The sequence below is a fragment of the Callithrix jacchus genome, chromosome 6 (assembly GCF_049354715.1).
Source record: "Callithrix jacchus isolate 240 chromosome 6, calJac240_pri, whole genome shotgun sequence".
Taxonomy (NCBI): domain Eukaryota; kingdom Metazoa; phylum Chordata; class Mammalia; order Primates; family Cebidae; genus Callithrix; species Callithrix jacchus.
This window is the reverse complement of record NC_133507.1, coordinates 161,555,060-161,572,453: the sequence shown is the minus strand read 5'-3', so window position 1 is coordinate 161,572,453 and position 17,394 is coordinate 161,555,060. Positions and strand designations below refer to the sequence as shown.

The 17,394-nt window shown below is 48.6% G+C and overlaps 1 long non-coding RNA gene and 1 other non-coding gene across 2 annotated transcripts; one reads left to right on the top strand and one right to left on the bottom strand.

The window, feature by feature from the left end:
• Window positions 1-1,660: 1,660 nt before the first annotated feature.
• Window positions 1,661-14,615, top strand: LOC128932517 (uncharacterized). Its single transcript, XR_008482423.2, has 3 exons — window positions 1,661-2,131; window positions 6,834-6,965; window positions 13,827-14,615. It is a non-coding gene; the product is annotated as an uncharacterized LOC128932517 (long non-coding RNA).
• LOC118154825 (small nucleolar RNA U3) lies at window positions 2,261-2,469 on the bottom strand. The gene has a single exon (XR_004745086.2). It is a non-coding gene; the product is annotated as a small nucleolar RNA U3 (small nucleolar RNA).
• Window positions 14,616-17,394: the final 2,779 nt, after the last annotated feature.

Here is a 17,394-nt window from a genome sequence, read left to right as displayed (position 1 = left end):
AATAGTTCCTTGCCCAGTGCCTCCCTTGTCTTTGTACCTGAAAAATTCACTTGAAGCGATCCTTTGGCCTCTGAACACTATTAATATTCAAGACCTGTGGAAGTCTGTCGATATTTCCCTCAGCCTGTCTGGGTTCAGGGCTGGCGGCGGCGGACGTCTCCCCTCAAGGACACAGGGTGCTTTCTGGGCAGACGTGGCCTGTGTTCCCTGGGCTTTGTGCCTGTGGAAGGTTCTGGGCTTCACAGCAGTGTGGTGACCCTCTGAAGCTCCCTTCATTCATTCCCTCCTCCTGCCTTCACTCCCAGAGCTACCACAGAGGTCCAAGTTCCCCGTGCTCTGTCACACCCTCACCTGCGGTCTTTGGGTCAGGAAACAAGGTCAGCTCAGCCGCTCCCACTGCTGTCATGGGGAGTCCAAGTCCCACCCCCAGGGCCAGGCTCTGAGCAGCTGACGGTGGGAAGCCCAGCGAGGAATTATGCTGGAGCCCTCCCGTCTGTGGGGGAAGGCCCGAATGTGGCCGTGGAGGGGCCAGTGATGGCTCCTTGTCACCTCCAGGGTGTGGTGGCCATAAGGGGCTTGTGCTGGAAGCAAAGCCTTAGGTGGAGGGCACGCCTGGGACAGCCAGGGATCCTGCTCACGTGCCCTGTGGTTAAACTTGAGTCATTTCGCTCACTTGGTTTGTGCTAGAGAATAGCAGTTTCTTGATGAAGAGATGAAACCCTCACGGAAGAGAGGACTGGGAGCCCTTCCTTCCTGCCGGTGCCCACAGTGGGGGAGGCAGGCAGGCCACTGGCCCTCCGCCCAGCTCACTCCTGCTGCACACGGCTCCGGCGGGAGGGCGGCGGGACTGGGAGCTGTGGGCAGCTGCTCCACAGGGCTCGCTGGACCCGGGACTCAGGGCTGGAGAAGAGTCACTGGGTCCCCCTGAGACATCAGCCTGGGCTGAGGTGGCAGAGGCAGGATCTGGGCTAGGCCTTCCGCCCGTGGGCTCCAGCTGGCCAGAGCCAGGCAGGGTGTGTGAGGCCCATGGAGAGCAGGGGGCCGGCTCTCCACACCCTCAGATCCCTGGCGTGAGGCACAGCTACTCCAGCTACTCCAGCTGCTCCACACTTCACCGAATCTGAGAGCCTGTGGACACAGCGGACCATGTCCAAATGCCAGAGCCATGGCAGCTGAGACTCCAGCTGTGATAGACGATGGGAGTGGGGTAGGGGTGTGAGGGTGGAGGGTGAGGGGGGTGTGGGGGGTGGGGGGGTGTAGAGGGTGTGGGGGGTGGGGTGGGGGGTAGGGGTGTAGGGGGTGTGGGGGGTGGGGGTGTAGGGGTGTGGGGTGTGGGGGGTGGGGATGTAGGGGTGTGGGGTGTGGAGGTAGGGGGTGGGGGTGGGGGTGTCGGGGTGTGGAGGGTGTGGGGGTGGGGGTGTAAGGGGTGTGGGGGGTAGGGGCGTGGGGGGTGTAGGGAGTTGGGGGTATAGGGGTGTGGGGGGTGGGGATGGGGGTGTAGGGTTGTGAGGGGTGCAGGGGGTGTGGGGGGTGGGGTGTGGGGGTAGGGGGTGTGGGGTAGGGGTGTGGGTGGTGCGAGGGGGTGGGGGTGGTGGTTAGGGGTGTAGGGGTGGGGGTGGGGTGAGGGTGGGGGTGTAGGGGTGTGGGGAGTGTGGGGGTGTGGGGTTTGGGGGGTGTGCGGGGTAGGGGAGGTGGAGGTGAGGGGGTGGGGGTTTGGGCGGACTTCGGCCATTCCCTGGCTACTGTGCAGCCGCCCTCCTCACACAGCCTACCGGCAACCCCTCCACCTGCCCATCAGTTCAGAGAGGACCAAGGCCCCACCCCTTTGGATCCTGAGTTCCTGGGGCCCCTCTGACCCCCCACACCCAGCCACACCTCAGTAAAGGCCCCCCCATCACTTGGGGCTGGGCTGCGTGTTTCCTCTGCGACTCCAGGAGGGAAGGACCTCTGCTGACCCCACCCGTCCACGCCGGGGCTCTGCCTGTGTGCGGAGCGGACCTCTGGCCTCCTGCCTCCAGGACAGTCACCACCAAAGCACTTGGTGATGAACTTGGCTGAAAAGCAAAATCCTTGACCAAGCCTGGGGGACTGATCTCTTCATTAAGAAGCTGCTATTCTCTGGCAAAAACAAGTGAGTGAAATTACCCAAGTTTAACTAGAGAGAACCATGTTCCTGTGTGTTCACAGAAGCAGGACTGCAGACGCAGCTGGGTGATGGTATTTTCAGTTTCTAGGCCTTTTTTTTAAACAAGTGAGGTAAACTTCTCAGCCCTCATCCTCCCCTCTTGCTCTCTCGGAGGAAGAGAAGAACGGTCATCAGTGGCGAATGGCACTTGGGGTGATGCCACAGGGACAGGTGCCTGCTCAGGAGGGAACGCTGCGCCTCCTCCCTGTGGTTTGCTGCGCTCTGCAGGACCAGAGAAACTTCTCTAGGAACCAGCTATACAAACGATCCCAGAATGCTGTCTTTCACTTTCTAGTGTTTTTTTTTTTTTTTTTCCGAGACAGAGTCTTGCTCTGTTGCCCAGGCTAGAGTGCAATAGTGTGAGGCCAGCTCACTGCAGCCTCTGCCTCTCTTGTTCAAGTGATTCTCCTGCCTCAGCCTCCCAAGTAGCTGGGATTATAGGCAGGCACCACCACGCCCCTACGCCCAGCTAATTTCTATTTTTAGCAGAGAGGGGGTTTCATTATGTTGTCCAGGCTGGTTTTGAACTCCTGACCTCAGGTGATCTGCCCGCCTCAGTCTCCCAAAGTGCTGGGATTACAGGTGTGAGCCACTGTGCCCAGTTTCCAGTCTTTTGAAGTAATTGCTAAACTTTTTTTGTTGCCTTAAAATAAAAATCAACCATGTTTAATTAAAACGTTTGATTGACTAGATTCCATTGGATTATTGGATTCAGTCGCTCATTGGTCCTTAAAACCAGGAAGCCCTGCCTGGCCAGGCCAACGGAGCTGCAGGCTGTACCAGGCGGAGTCTTGCCCGGGGCTGCATAAGGGCCTGAAGGGAATCTGGCTGCCCCTGACGAAAACGCATTTTAAAAAACGTCCTCCCTGTGCCAGGGCTCCCATCCGTCCATGCCTTTTGGTTTCTGCCACCTCAGGGTGGGCATCCTGGTGGCTTTTCCACCCCTCTGGACACCAGCTGGCTTCCCATTGGCTTCTCTGTGGCTCACCTGCCCCTCTGGATGCCGGCTGGCCTCCCAGTGTCTTCTCTGTGGCTCACCTGCTACTCTGGACACCAGCCGGCCTCCCAGTGGCTTCTCTATGGCTGGCCCACCCCTCTGGATGCCAGCTGTCCTCTCAGTGGCTTTTCTGGGGAAGGCTTTTCTGTGGCTCACCTGCCCCTCTGGATACCAGCCAGCCTCTCAGTGGCTTCTGTGTGGCTCACCTGCCCCTCTGGATACCAGCTGGCCTCCCAGTGGCTTTTCTGTGTCTCAGGCTCATCCCACACCTCAGAACACATGAGGTTGGAAAAGCATTTCCCTCCAACCACACCCCCCGCTCAGGTGGCTTTTGCACCCTCATCACCTTGGCTGGTTGGGGGCCGCAAGGCAGGCCCTGGATGTGGCACTGAGTCACGCTGTTGGCACGGGGAGAACCAAGCCCCACCCCCAGGGCCACAGTGTGAGCGGCCAACCGTGGGAAGCTTGCCGAGGAGTTGAACTGTTCACTGGAAGGCTGGGTGGGGCTGAGGGAGATGCTGGGGCTGGACCAGGCCTGGGGCTGGAGCTGCAGGTGGTGGGTCACTTGCCACGTTGTTCGAAGGGAAGTCGGGGCAGTGGCTGACGCAGCCTCAGGGCCTGTTTTCCTCCAAGCTGGCGGCCCCTGGGTCCCTCGGACATCAAGCCTGTGCTGTTCCAAGTGCCTACCGCTCCCTTGCAGCGGCTCTGGCTTTGCCTGGACCTGCAATCTGCCTGGGAGCTCTTGAAACCCAGACAGGCCGAGCCAGGCCCACTGGGGCTGGGGCTCTGGGGTCAGCAGATTGTTCTAAGCTTCCCAGATGACCCTAGTGTGCAGCCAGGGCTAAGCACCCCGGTCCTGAGGCTGCTGAGCTGGCAGTGGTGCTGGGTGCCCGTTGGTGGCAGACCAGGCTGGCTGCAGTGGGGTTGCCCAAAGAGTGCCTCTGATGGCAGGGAGAGGGTGCTTCTATGTGGCACCCCTTCCACGGGCTCCCCAACTCATACGTTCCACACCTTTCTACACCCCACATCCCTCTTTCAAGGCATTGGTCAGCTCTAGGAAGACTTTCTTGTCTGACCACATGTGGCATTTTGCTATTCCTCTGCATTCATCCCTCCCGGGTGCCAGGGTGCTCTGCTGTGGGTGGCTGCCTGTGTGCAGGATGGGGCTGTTCAGGGAATGGCTGCTCCTACCAGCCCCAAGAGGGAGGGATCCAACAGTGGCTGCTGACCCCCACAGCACACAGGGTCACTGCTGGCCGTCCCCAGCACACAGGGCCACCGCTGACCCTTCCCAGTGCACACAGCCACCTCTGAGTGTCCCCAGCACACACGGCCACCTCTGACCCTCCCCAGCACACAGGGCCACCGCTGACCCTTCCCAGTGCACACAGCCATCTCTGAGTGTCCCCAGCACACAGGGTCACCGCTGACTGTCCCCAGAGCACACGGTTCCTGCTGACCCTCCCCAGCACACACGGCCACCTCTGACCCTCCCCAGCACACACGGCCACCTCTGACCCTCTCCAGCACACACGGCCACCTCTGACCCTCCCCAGCACACAGGGTCACCGCTGACCCTCCCCAGCGCACACGGTCACCACTGTGTCACATGTCCCTGTCAACATCTGGACTTCTTGGCTCTCACAAGGCTTCCATCCTGGAACCCCAGGTGGTTGCTCTGTTTGTTGCATTTCTCTGAAATGTAACAAAGGTGGGTAACCCCCAGAGCTGGAGGGGCAGGGACCCATGGGGGCTGCCCAGAAAATTCCCCACTTCCAATCTGAAGTCTCTTTTGCTCAGATTAGATTCTTTACTTCTAAAGAATGGAAATAATAAAAAACAATAAAGACTAGAAATAGGGCTTCCAAACATCTTGCTTCGGCCACGTCCTGTCTGTTTCCCTGCGGTTCTCAGACGTGGCATTGCCAGCCAGCCCATCCTCTGCCATCAGGGGGCCAGCAGATGTTTGCCAAGGAGCCTTGCCCTGCTGCCAGGAGGCACAGAGATGGGCAGAAGCAGGGGCTGTTGCCAGGGCACACTCTGACCCCTCATCAGTGCGGTGCAGGGTACGGTGCCCACAGACAAGCTGGAAGCCCCGTGCTTCAGTCTGATGAGAACGGGCCAAACGCTACCGCTGTGTCCCCAATCTTGCTGGTATTCCAAGGCTCTCAGGAGCTTAATTCAAGCGATTTCCTTCCTCCCTTCACCCCTAGACACAGGCACAGACGCACCCAGAGATGCGAGGCGGTGATGCTATGGGACTTAGCCCTCTGCTGAGCCACACGCAGCTCTGCCTGTGTATTTTAATCAGAGTTCAGGTCATGAGACAAACGTTGTATTCTACAAGTACAACTGTAGGGTTTGCTGCTCTGCTGTTTCAGACTCAAAAAGATGAGCTGATTCTTTTTTCCAAGGGGAGGGGACTTCAAGGGAGCCGTTCCTAGTTGTTTTCAAATTGCTGGTGAGCCTTTTACGTTATTTTTCTGAAATATATCACACATTTAGAAAGAGACATAAAGCATAGTGTCTGGCCCGGCGGATGTCGAGCGAGGTGTGACTGAGGGTGGCCGTCTGACAAGGAAGATGTGGCTTTTGCAGGTGGGACAGGACGGAGCTTGCAGCCGTGCGGGGCACGTCCAGGGTGTGTGCAGGTGTGGCAGGCATGCCAGGCACTGCGGGCACCTGCTCAGGAGCCTCCAGGCGTGGGCGTGCGCGTTGGGGGATAGCTCCGGGCAGGGCATCTACACTCCAGGGCTGCTGTTAGCTGGTGCCCGGCTCTGCCGTGGGGTCTGCAGCTGCCCACTCCTGGGGCCCCGTGGGGGCTGTGCAAGGGCACGTCTTCAGTTTCAGGTCCACCCGAGGGTTTCCCAGTCGTTGCCAACTTTGTGGTCACTCAGTTTTCCATTTTTCTCTCCACAGGGCCTCCCCTGGTCCTGTCCTCATGTTTCGTGTGGAGCCCAGGACTCTCCCACCCGAGCTGTGACTCAGCAGTTGCTCCTCAGTCCTGGGTGCCAACGACACCCACCATGTCTCCCTTATCGGATGGCCACCCTCAGTCACACCTCGCTCGAACATTCACTGGTCCAGATGCCGCAATTCCATGGGCTGTGGGCCCAGCTCTCCTTAGAGATGCCTGGGGACAGGGACAGGGACCCAGGCGGGATGCTTTGGAAACCACCAGAGGTGGACAGTGAGGGGCTGGAAGGAGCCAGCCCAGAGGTCAGAGCCTGGAGCAAGGTGGCCCTTAGGATTCTGTGGTTTCTGTGCACGGCGTCCCTTTTTCTCTTGGACACGTGGTAAGATTCAGCACAATCTCAACTGTGCTCAGGGAACAGAGGGCGGGACGCACATTCCGGCTTGGGCAAGAACAGGCAGACCCAACCATAACCAACCCCCCAGGGAGTCAGAGGTGCAGGGCTGTGGGGCAGGTGCGTTCCACAGGCCGATTCCGGAGTAGCTGGAAGACGTCGCTGCCTGGGGATCAGCCCTGCGGCCAGGGGCCCTTCCCACACCTGCAGCTCTGACCTCACCACCTGGTTCGGTTGCTCATGGCACCCGCTCTAACACCTGCTTCAATAGCAGCGGTGACGGAGGCTGCTGTTGCCTTCACCTGAACTTTACAGAGTGAAAACTTTGTTCCTCTGGTTACAGAACAGCCAAGCTGTCTTCAATTCATCAGTGGAGATCGATGTTTCCTATGAGGGGTTTAGAAACCGGGAACTGACTTCATTAAATGCCCTCGTGGCTCTTTCAAGACGCAAAAGTGTAAACCCTCCGTTCACAGTAAGTATTCAACAGTCAACAGGTATTGGTTGAACAAAAGATGAATAGTTAAGAATGTAAGTGACAGAAAGATGAACAGTGGCTTATGCTAAAGGTGGTATATTGCTCTTGTGAAAATAAGACAAATATAAATATTTTAAATATGTAACAATAGATTATTCATATAATATTTAAGTATAGATTTGCAAATAAGATACGAAATAAAACTTATTCGTATCTGGCTGACCTTGGCTGACCAACAATGCCTTCAAGAATCTTGGATCCTTGTGTCTTACTTTGTGATGCTAGATTCGGCGTGAGGCATTTGTCCTCTTTGTTACAATGTGGCTGCTGCAACTCCAGGCATCATCTCTGCATTCCACAAAGGCAGAAGAGGAAGGAGAGGGAAGGGCGAAAGAAGTGTGTTGTTCCTTGTTATCAAGAAAATAAAAGACTTCCCTGGGTGCCCCACTAGAAGGATTTCTGCTTGGGTCTCATCTGCGTGACCTGTCAAATGGCTGCCCCTTCTTAGGAGGAGGACGGAAAATAGAAAGGGAGGGTGAGGTTGGGATTGCCAGCTCACAGGGTTGCCATGATCTCTTTGTAAGATGACTTTCGGGAGTAGATGTCATCACATTTTCCACATGAGAGCTTGCTCAGAGTGCATAATTATTTTAATCAACTGCGGAGTTTCAACTTAGGCTTTGTATATTTCCTCCGAAGGGAAGTTTGTCTTCAGTTTTACTTTTTGTGTATGGCCTGGTTTGATATCACCATGCAGTGCGATTTAAAACCGTAGACCTATTCATAACTTGACAGGCGTCTTTTAAGGGGAATTTTAAAAGTAGCTCTCAATTTTGTAACGTTATCAAACTTTACAGGTTTCTTATTTCTCAAGAGCCATCTTTGGTAATTTGCATTTTCCTGGAAAATTGGTTTTCAGATATGGAAAAATTACTTTCTGAGAAATTATACACCAAAGTCTCTTGCAATATCGTTTAAAAAACTTCTATGTGTACATAATAAATGTATATGTCTATAGGGCACATGAGATACTTGGATACAGGCATGCACGTGTAATAGTCCCTCAGGCTAAACGGGGTGTCCATCACCTCAAGCACTTACCCTTGCTCTGTGTTACAAACAATCTAATTATATTCTTGTAGTTATTTTCAAACATTCAGCTTCACTTCATTTACTCTGCTGCTCAAACGCTAGCTCTTATTCATTCTATTTCATGGTATTTTTGTACCCACGAACCATCCCCACTGCTCCCCGCCACGCCCATAACCCCTCTCTGCCTATGGTAACCATCATTCTACGCCATCTCCATTTGTTCAATTGTGTTCATTCTTGGCTCCCACAAAGAAGTGAGAACATGTGGAGTTTGTCTTTCTGTGCCTGGCTTAATTCACTCAACAGAATGATCTCAGTTCCAGCCACGCTGTGGCAGATCGCTGGACCTCATTCTTCTTTGTGGCTGAGTGGTACTCCATGGTGTGTCTATGCGCCCTGTTTTCTCTATCTATTCATCTGTTGATAGACACAGGTTTCTTCCAAATTTTGGCCATCGCGAGCAGTGCCGCCGTAAGTGTGATGGTGCAGATATCTCACTGACAGACTGATTTCCTTTGTTTTGGGAAATCTCACTGACAGACTGATTTCCTTTGTTTTGTAAGCCCAGTAGTGGGGTTGCCGGGTCTTACAGCTGTATTACTCTGTATTATTTGTAGTTTTTTTGGGAAATCTCCATCATGGTTGTACTGATCTGTATTCCCACCAACAGTGTACATGGTTGGTGTGACGTCTCTTTTCTCCACGTCCTCAGCAGCATTCCTGATTGTCTGTTGAATAGAAGCCACTTAAACTGGGGTGGGCTATCACATTGTAGCTTTGGTTTGCATTTCTCTGATGACCAATGATATCGAGCCCCTTTGCATAGCCCTGCTTGCCTTTGTACACCTTCTTTTGAGAAATGTGTACTCAGATCTTTTCCCCATTTTAAATCGGATTATTAGGTTGTTTCCTGGTGAGTCGTTTGAGCTCCTCTCATGTTCTGGCTGTGAACCCCTTGCTGGGTGCGCGGTTCGCGGGTGTTTGCTCTCACGCTGCGGGTTGTCTCTTCACCTGGTTTCCCTTGTTGTGCAGAAGCCTCTTACCTTGATGGGATCCCATTCGTCCATTGTTGCACTGTTGCCTGTGCTCGTGGGGTATTTCTCAAGAAATCTTTGTGAAGCCCGAGATCCTGGAGCGTTTCCCTAATGTTTTCTGTTAGTACTTTCATAGTTTTAGGTCTTAGATTTAAATCTTTAATCAATTTTGTTTTGATTTTTTTTAAGTAGTGAGAGATAGAGGTCTAGATTTTTTTCTTCTGGATATGGATATCCAGTTTCCCCAGAATTGTTTGTTGAAGACACTGTCCTTTCCCCCAGTGTATGTGCTTGGCAGCTTTGTAAAAAACGAGTTCACTGTAAATGTATGGATTTATTTCTGTTCCTCTATTTCATTCTGTGTGTCTGTTTTCATGCCAGAATCAGGCTGTTTGGGTTACTATATCTCTGTCATAACATTTGAAGTCAGAAAATGGGGTTCCTCCAGCTTTGGTCTTTTTGCTCAGGATAGCTTTGGCTATTTTGGGTCTTTTGTTGTTCCATGTAAACTTTAGGATTTTTTTTATACATATGTGAAGAACATCGGTGGTATTTTGATAGAGACTGAATTGAGTCTGTAGATTGCTTTGGGTAGCACGAGCACTTTCATATTGATTCGTCCAATCCATTAACATGGAATATCTTTCTTTTTTTTGGTGTCCTCTTCGATTTCTTGCATCAATGCTTTATATTTTTTATTGTAGTTACCGTTCAACCCTTTGGTTACGTTTACTCCTGGGTATTTTATTTTATTTGTAGCTATTGTAAATGGAATTACTTTCTTGATTTCCTATTCAGGTTGTTCACTGTTGGCACGTAGAAATGCTACTGGCTTTTTAAAACTTTTGTATTCTGCAACTTTACTGAATTTGTTTATCAGTTCTAACCATTTTCTCTTTCTTGGCGGGCTCTTCAGGTTTTTCTAAACATAAGATCATATTATCTTTTCCTTTCCAATTTGGATGCCCTTTATTTTTTCTTTGTTTGATTGCTGTAGCCAGGACTTCCAGTACTATATTGAATAACATTGGGGAAGTGGGCATCATGAAACCAGCTGTACTGATTGAAATGATCATACGGTTTTTGTCCTTCATTCTGTTGATTGGATATATCACATTGATTGATTTGCATATGTCGAACCATCCTTGCATCCCTGGACCTCATTTGGTCTGGTTTTGGTATCAGGGTAATACTGGCCTCATAGAATGAGTTTGGAAGTATTCCTTCCTCCTCTATTTTTGTGAATAGCTTGAGTAGGATTGGCATGGCTCTTCTTTAAATGTTTGGTAAAATTTAGCAGTGAAGCCATCAGGTCCTTGGTTTTTCTTATATTGTGAGACTTTTTATTATTGTTACTTGCTATTGTTTTGTTCAGGTTCTGGACTTCCTCATGGTTCAATCTTGGTAGGTTGTACATGTCTAGGAATTTATTTTTATGTAGTGGGAGATAGAGGTCTAGATTTTTTTCTTCTGGATATGCATATCCAGTTTTCCCAGCATTGTTTGTTGAAGACACTGTCCTTTCCCCCAGTGTATGTGCTTGGCAGCTTTGTAAAAAACGAGTTCACTGTAAATGTATGAATTTATTTCTGGTCCTCTGTTCTGCTCCATAGGTCTATCTCTTCCATTTTTTTTCTAGATTTTTTGATCTATTGGCATATAGTTGCTCATAGTAGCGTCTAAAATCCTTTGAATTTTTGCAGAATTGGTCGTAATGTCTCCTTTTTCTCTGATTTTATTGATTTATTATTTATATCTCTGTCTTCTTAGTGAGCTGGGCTAAAGGCTTGTTGATTTTGCCTATTTTTTTAAACAACTTTTGTTGCATTGATCTTTTGTATTTTTTTTGTTTTAATTTCACTTATTTCTGCTCTGATCTTATTTTTTCTACTAATTTGAGACTTGGTTTGCTTTTTCTTTTCTAGTTCTTTAAAATGCTTCATTAGATTTGCACATGTTGAACCATCCTTGCATCCTTGCTTGAAGTTTTTCCTGCCTTTTGATGTTAGTGCTTATTACTATAAACTTCCTCTTACTACTGCGTTCCCCGTAGCTCACAGGTTTGGGTGTCTTGCGTTTCTATTTTCATTTATTTAAACGATAATTTAAATTTCAGTCTTAATTTCTTCATTGACCCACTGGTCATTCAGGAGTATATTCTTTAATTTCCATGTTTTTGTACAGTTTTCAAATAATTAATAATAAGGGGAATTTGATGCAAATTCCTACACGTTGATACAAACTCTTCTTATTATTGATTTCTAATTTGATTACATCACGGTCAGATACTTGATATGGCTTCAGCTTTTTAAGACTTGCTTTGCAGCTTGACATACGGTCTGTCTTTGAGAATGACTCATGTGCCGAGGTGAAGAATGTGCCTTGTGCAGCTATTGGATGAAACACTCTGTAAGTATTTATTAGGTCCACTTGGTTTACAGTGCAGTTTGAGTCTGATGTTTGTTTGCTGATTTTCTGTTTGGATGATCTGTTCAATGCTGAAAGTGGGGTGTTGAAGTCTCTAGCTATTATTGCATTGGGTCTGTCTCTCTGTTTAAGCTCTAATAATATTTGCTTTACATATCTGGATGCTCCAGTGTTTGGTGCATATATATTTACAGTTATTATTTTCTCTTGCTGAATTAACACACTTATCATTATATAATGTTTCTTGTCTCTTTTTATAGTTTTTGTCTTGAAATATATTTTGTCTGATAGAAGTATAGCTACTCCTGCATTTTTTTGGTTTCCATTTGCCTGGAATATCTTTCACTGTCCCTTTATTTTCAGTCTGTGTGTGTCTTTGTAGTGAAGTGTGTTTCTTGTAGGCAACAGATCATTGGTTTGTTTTTTTTTTAAATCCATCAGCCACTCTACGTCCTTGGAGGGTTTTGTCCATTTACATTCAACGTTGTTATTGATAAGCAAGGACTTACTCCTGCCATTTTGTTATTCGTTTTCTGATTGTTTTGTGGTCTTCTCTTTCTTCTTTCCTTTCTTCCTGCCTTCCTTAATACTGAAGTTAATTTTCTCAGGTGGTATGTTTAATTTCTTTCTTTTCATTTTTTATGCATCTGCTGTATTTTTTAAATTTGAGGTTACCATAAGGCTCTGAAATAATATTGTATAAGCCATTGTTTTTAAACTGATGAAAAGTTAACAGTGATTGCAAAAACAAACAAGCAAGCAAAGAGAAAACGGATAGAAACTCTACAGTTTGACTTAGTTCCCTTGCTTTTTCACTTTTTGCTGCTTCCACATATAGCTTATATTGTCTACGTCTTGAAAAGTTGTTGTTATTATTTTTGAAGGTTCATCTTTTAGCCTTCATACTCAAGATATATGTACCTTACACACAACAATTACAGTGTTGCAATATTCTGTGTTTTCTTTGTTCTTACAATTACCGGTGAGCTCTGCACCTTCAGAGGCTTTCTTATTATTCATTAACATCCTTTTCTTTCAGGTCGAAGAGCTCCTCTTAATATTTCTTGTAGGGCAGGTCTGGTGTTGATGAAATCCTTCAGCTTCTGTTTGTCTGGAAACGTTTTTATTTCTTCATGTTTGAAGAATATTTTCACTGGATGTACTATTCTGGAATAAAAGGGTTTTTTCCCTTCATGACTTTAAATATGTCGTGTGACTCTCTCCTGGCCTGTAAGGTTTCCACAAGGACGTCTGCTGCCGGATGTATTAGAGCGACTCTATATGTTACTTGTTTCTTTTCTTTTGCTGCCTTTAGGATTCTTCCTTTAACTTCCACCTTTGGGAGTTTGATTATTCAGTGTCTTGGAGTAGTATTATTGGGGTTAAATCTGCTTGGTATTCTATAACCTTTTTATACGTGAATACTGAAGGCTTTCTCCAGATTTGGGAAGTTCTCTGTTATGATCCCTTTGAATGAACTTTCTTCCATGATCTCTCTCTCTCACACATTTATTTCAGGCCAGTAACTTTTAGGTGTGCTCTTTTGACGCTGTTCTCTCGATCTCGTAGGTGTGACTCATTCTATTTTATTCTTTTATCTTTTGTCCTTTGAGTATTTTCAAATTTCTGGTCTTCAAACTCACAAATTCTTTCCTCTGCTTGATCGTGTCAGCTATTAAGATACTCTGATGCATTCTTCAGTATGTCAGTTGCGTTTCTCAGCTCCAGAATTTCTGCCTGATTCTTTTAAATTACTTCAAGCTCTGTTGAATTTGTCTGATAAGATTCTGAATTCCTCCTCTGTGTTATCTTAGATTTTGGTGAGCCTCTTTAAACACCGATTTTGAATTAAGTGCCTGAGAGGTCACATATCCCTGTCTCTCCGGCATTACCCATGGTGCCTTATTTAGGTTTTTGGTGAGGTCATGTTTTCCTGGATGGTCTTGATGTTTGCAGATGTTGGTTCATGTCTGGGATGGAAGAGTGAGCTATTTATTGCAGTGTTTGCAGTCAGTCTGGGCTTCTTTGTACCCATCCTTCTTGGGAAGGCCTTCCGGGTATTCAAAGGGACCTGAGTGTTGTAATAAGTCTTTGGTCACTGCAGCCATGTCGGCTTTACAGGGCATCCTAAGCCCAGCAACACTGTGGCTCCTGAAGACTCACAGAAGTACCACCTTGGTGGTTTGGGAAAGATCTGTGAGAATCCCCTCAATCACCAAGAAGAGATTCTTGTTATTCTCCCTTACCTCCAAACAAACAAAGTCAGTCTCTCTCTGTCTCTCTCTCTCTCTCTCTGTCTGTTGAGCTGCCTGGAGCTGGAGGATGGTGACATGAACACTCCTGAGGTCACTACCTGGGACTGTGCTGTGTCAGACGCAAAGCCAGCAAGCACTGGGTCTCACCCAAGGCCTGAAGTGACTACTGCCTGGCTACCATGTTTACTCAAGGCTCAAGGGCTCCAATCAACAGGTGGTGAATCCAGGTTGCGTCCCTCCCTTTAGGGTGGCAGGTTTCTCCCAGCCCCAGGTTGGTCCAGAGACGCCATCTGGGAGCCAGGGCCTGGAGTTGTGAACCTTAAGAATCTACTTGGTGGTCTATTCTGCTGCAGCTGACCTAGCTCTTAGGCCACAAGACAGTCCTTTCCACTCTTTCCACCACTTTCCTCAAGCAGAGGAGTCTCCCTGGGGTGATCTCAATCTCAGACCTGCAGGGAGTATGGCCCAGCTACTGCCAATGTCCACTCAAGGCTCCAGGGCCCTTCAGTCAGCATGTGGCAAATGCTCCCAGGCCTGGGACTCACCCTTCAGGGCATTTGGCTCCCTGCTGGCCCAGGGTAGGTCCAGAAATGCCATCCAGGAGCCAAGGCCTGGAATCAGGGACCTCAGGAGACTGCCTGCTGCTCTACTCAGCTGTGGCCAAGCTGGCACCTGACTCAAGGCAAAATCCACTTGACTCTTCCTTCTCCTTTTCTCAAGCAAAAGGGCTTCTCCCTGCAGCCCTGTAGCTACCACAGCTGAACAAGCACAGCTCTGGGCCTCAATAAGGCCCACAGCAAGTACTCCCTGCTTACCACGGCTGATTATTCAGGACCCAAGGGCTCTTTAGTCAGGAGGTGATGAATCCTGCCAGGGCTGGATGTGACCTCCAGGGCTGGGTCCTTCCCTTCAAGGTAGCAGGTTCCCTCCTGATGCAGCATGCGTCCGTCCTTCCTTCCTTCCTTCCTCCCTCCCTCCCTCCCTCCCTCCCTCCCTCCCTCCCTCCCTCCCTTCCTTCCTTCCTTCCTTCCTTCCATCTTTTATGTTTATGTTTGAGGGATGGTCTCACTCTGTTTCCCAGGCTGGTCATGAATGCTTGACCTTCTTTTGGTTTTCAGATCTTACTGTATTTGTTTTTAAGGCACCTGTGTTTTACTTTAACCAGTCATGATACAGCGGATGTTAACAGCAGAAATGGAAAATCTGGGTAGATAGACACACATTCTCCCACTTCCTCAGCATTTATTTTGCGGCTCCTCTTCTGCATCATAATGAATTTCATTTCTCTCTAATGACTAGAGCATTGAGAGGTATAAATTTCCTTCTGATTACAGTGTCAGCTTCTTCTCATGTGTTTTGTATCTGGCTACCAGGACTTTGCTGGTCCTGTTACTGTGTTGGTCCATTCTCATACTCCTATAAAGAAATACCCAAGATTGGATAATTTGTAAAGGAAAGAAGTTTAATTGACTCACAGTTCCACACGGCTGGGAAGCCTCAGGAAACTTACAGTCACGACAGAAGGCAAAGGGGAAGCCAGCACTTTCTTCACAAGGCAGCAGGAGAGAGAAGAATGAAGGAGAAACGTCCAAACCCTTAGAAAACCATCAGATTCCAGAAGTCACTCACTATCACCAGAACAGCAGGGGGGAAACTACCCCATGCTCCACTCACCTCCCTCACCTGGCACATGGGGATTACAGGTTCCTCGTCATGTGGAGATTACAATTTGAGATGAGATTTGAGTGGGGACATAGAGCCGAAGCGTATCAGTTAAAATCCTTTATTTTTTCATTAAGCAAAGGGTTAAGAAAGATTTTGAAAAGCTTTCAAGCGGTTTGATATTTTCCTGTCTTCCCTCTTTTGTCACTGGTATCTAACTTGTTGCAACGTGGTCAGAGAATGTGGCCTGTATAATTTCAACATTTAAAACATAATAAATTTCCAAGAGTTTCTTTTTGGTCCGGGATCTGGTTTGATGCCCCAAACCATCTCTCTCAGGTAGATATTATTAAATGACTCACAGGTGTCTGAAAAAAATCCACCTGATGTGTCTTTGGAGAACAAAGCCTGAGCCACAGAGCCAAGCGTGTTCAAACCTCTTCTGCTCTTCATCGCTCGAGCCTGGCTGGGCGTCTGCCGGTCCCCTGTGTGTTCACTGAGCTCTCAGAGTCTGAGATGTCTGACTTAAAGTGCTCCTAGGGATGTCCTGGTTGGAGACAGTGGAGCAGAGGAGGGATTCAGGGCTATTTTAGGCAAGAGGCAGGGGCTCCTAAAACACGGTTTCCTCATCTCTGACACAGAAAGAGCAATTAAGGGGGTTATCTGGAGCACCAGTCATGATTGTAAATTGTATAGAACCATGCGAGGCACATAGCAAAGGTTGGCTCTGTATGGAATTGTAACTTTTAACATGCAGAAAACCTTTTGACGTCCTTCTACACGTTTCCTAACAGTATTTTTTCTGATGGCCCCAATTGCATCTCCGTTCTCCCTTGACTGGGCATCTTCCTGGTTCTGGGCTCCACGTGGTGCATAGCAGAGTGCTCCTCGGAACCCACACGGGCTGCCCGTGAGGGCCGCCTGAGCTCCACAGCACTGCTGTGCTTCTGAATGAGAAAGAGAGTTGGACTTTATCGTCTGGCTCGTTGGATAGGTGGGTGCTCTCTCTCTCGGTCTTCCTGTGATCAGCTTTCATTTGGTCTGATTTTCAGTCACCTGTTATGCTTCCTGCTGTTTCACCCTTCCATGCTCTAAAATTATTATTCAGTATAGTGCTGAGGTTATTTTCTTGCTTACTCTTTTTTCTTTTTGTAATTTAAAAGCAAAACACTTTTATTCTGCCAGTGTCTACCTTACTTAATCCACGTATTTATACCTGTTTCACCAAAAACTGTCCTTCATCCCGTATAAAACGGGAAACTTTACCGTGCTTAACTTTCTCCTCGCCTTGCTCCCAACACTCACATTTTGTTTGAATAACACGGGCATCTTGCACCTGATTTATGAGTGTATTTTATCTGTTATGTATTCTTTCAGAAACTATTCTGGCCCTTGCACTATATATTAGTCACCTGGACATTAACGTGTGCCCCACTGGGCTGAGCTCCTACTCTCATGTGTTTGGACCATGCCTTCTTTGTCATCTTCATTTTCATCCCATTCTTGTTCATCTAACATTTGGAGTCCTGTATCCATGAACGTATCTCTCTATCGTCCTCACACGTAAACACTGGCTTGAAATAACGGAGACATCTTGGGTGATGAACTTTTTTCTCCTTGAAAGTCTGAGTGGCTGTCCTGTTGTTCAGTTGCATTTGGGGCCCCGAATACGGACTGTGATACTGACGTTCCCTCCCTCCCACTGAGGTTTCTCTCCAAACTTGAATGCCTGTTGGAATTCTTCCTGATCTGCGAAATGAGAAGAATCCCTCCAGGTCATCCTTCCTGCACCCCGGCCGGCCTTCGTCTCAAGGACCAGTGGCTGTTGGCTCACTTTGTTGTGCCACTGACGTCTTGTCTCATGGAACACTGGGCCCCCGAGCGAGGGGCTCTCATAACCAGGGCACCTTTCCCTCCTCCTGCCTGTGACCCTCGGTGGGGTCCTTTGCCTCCATG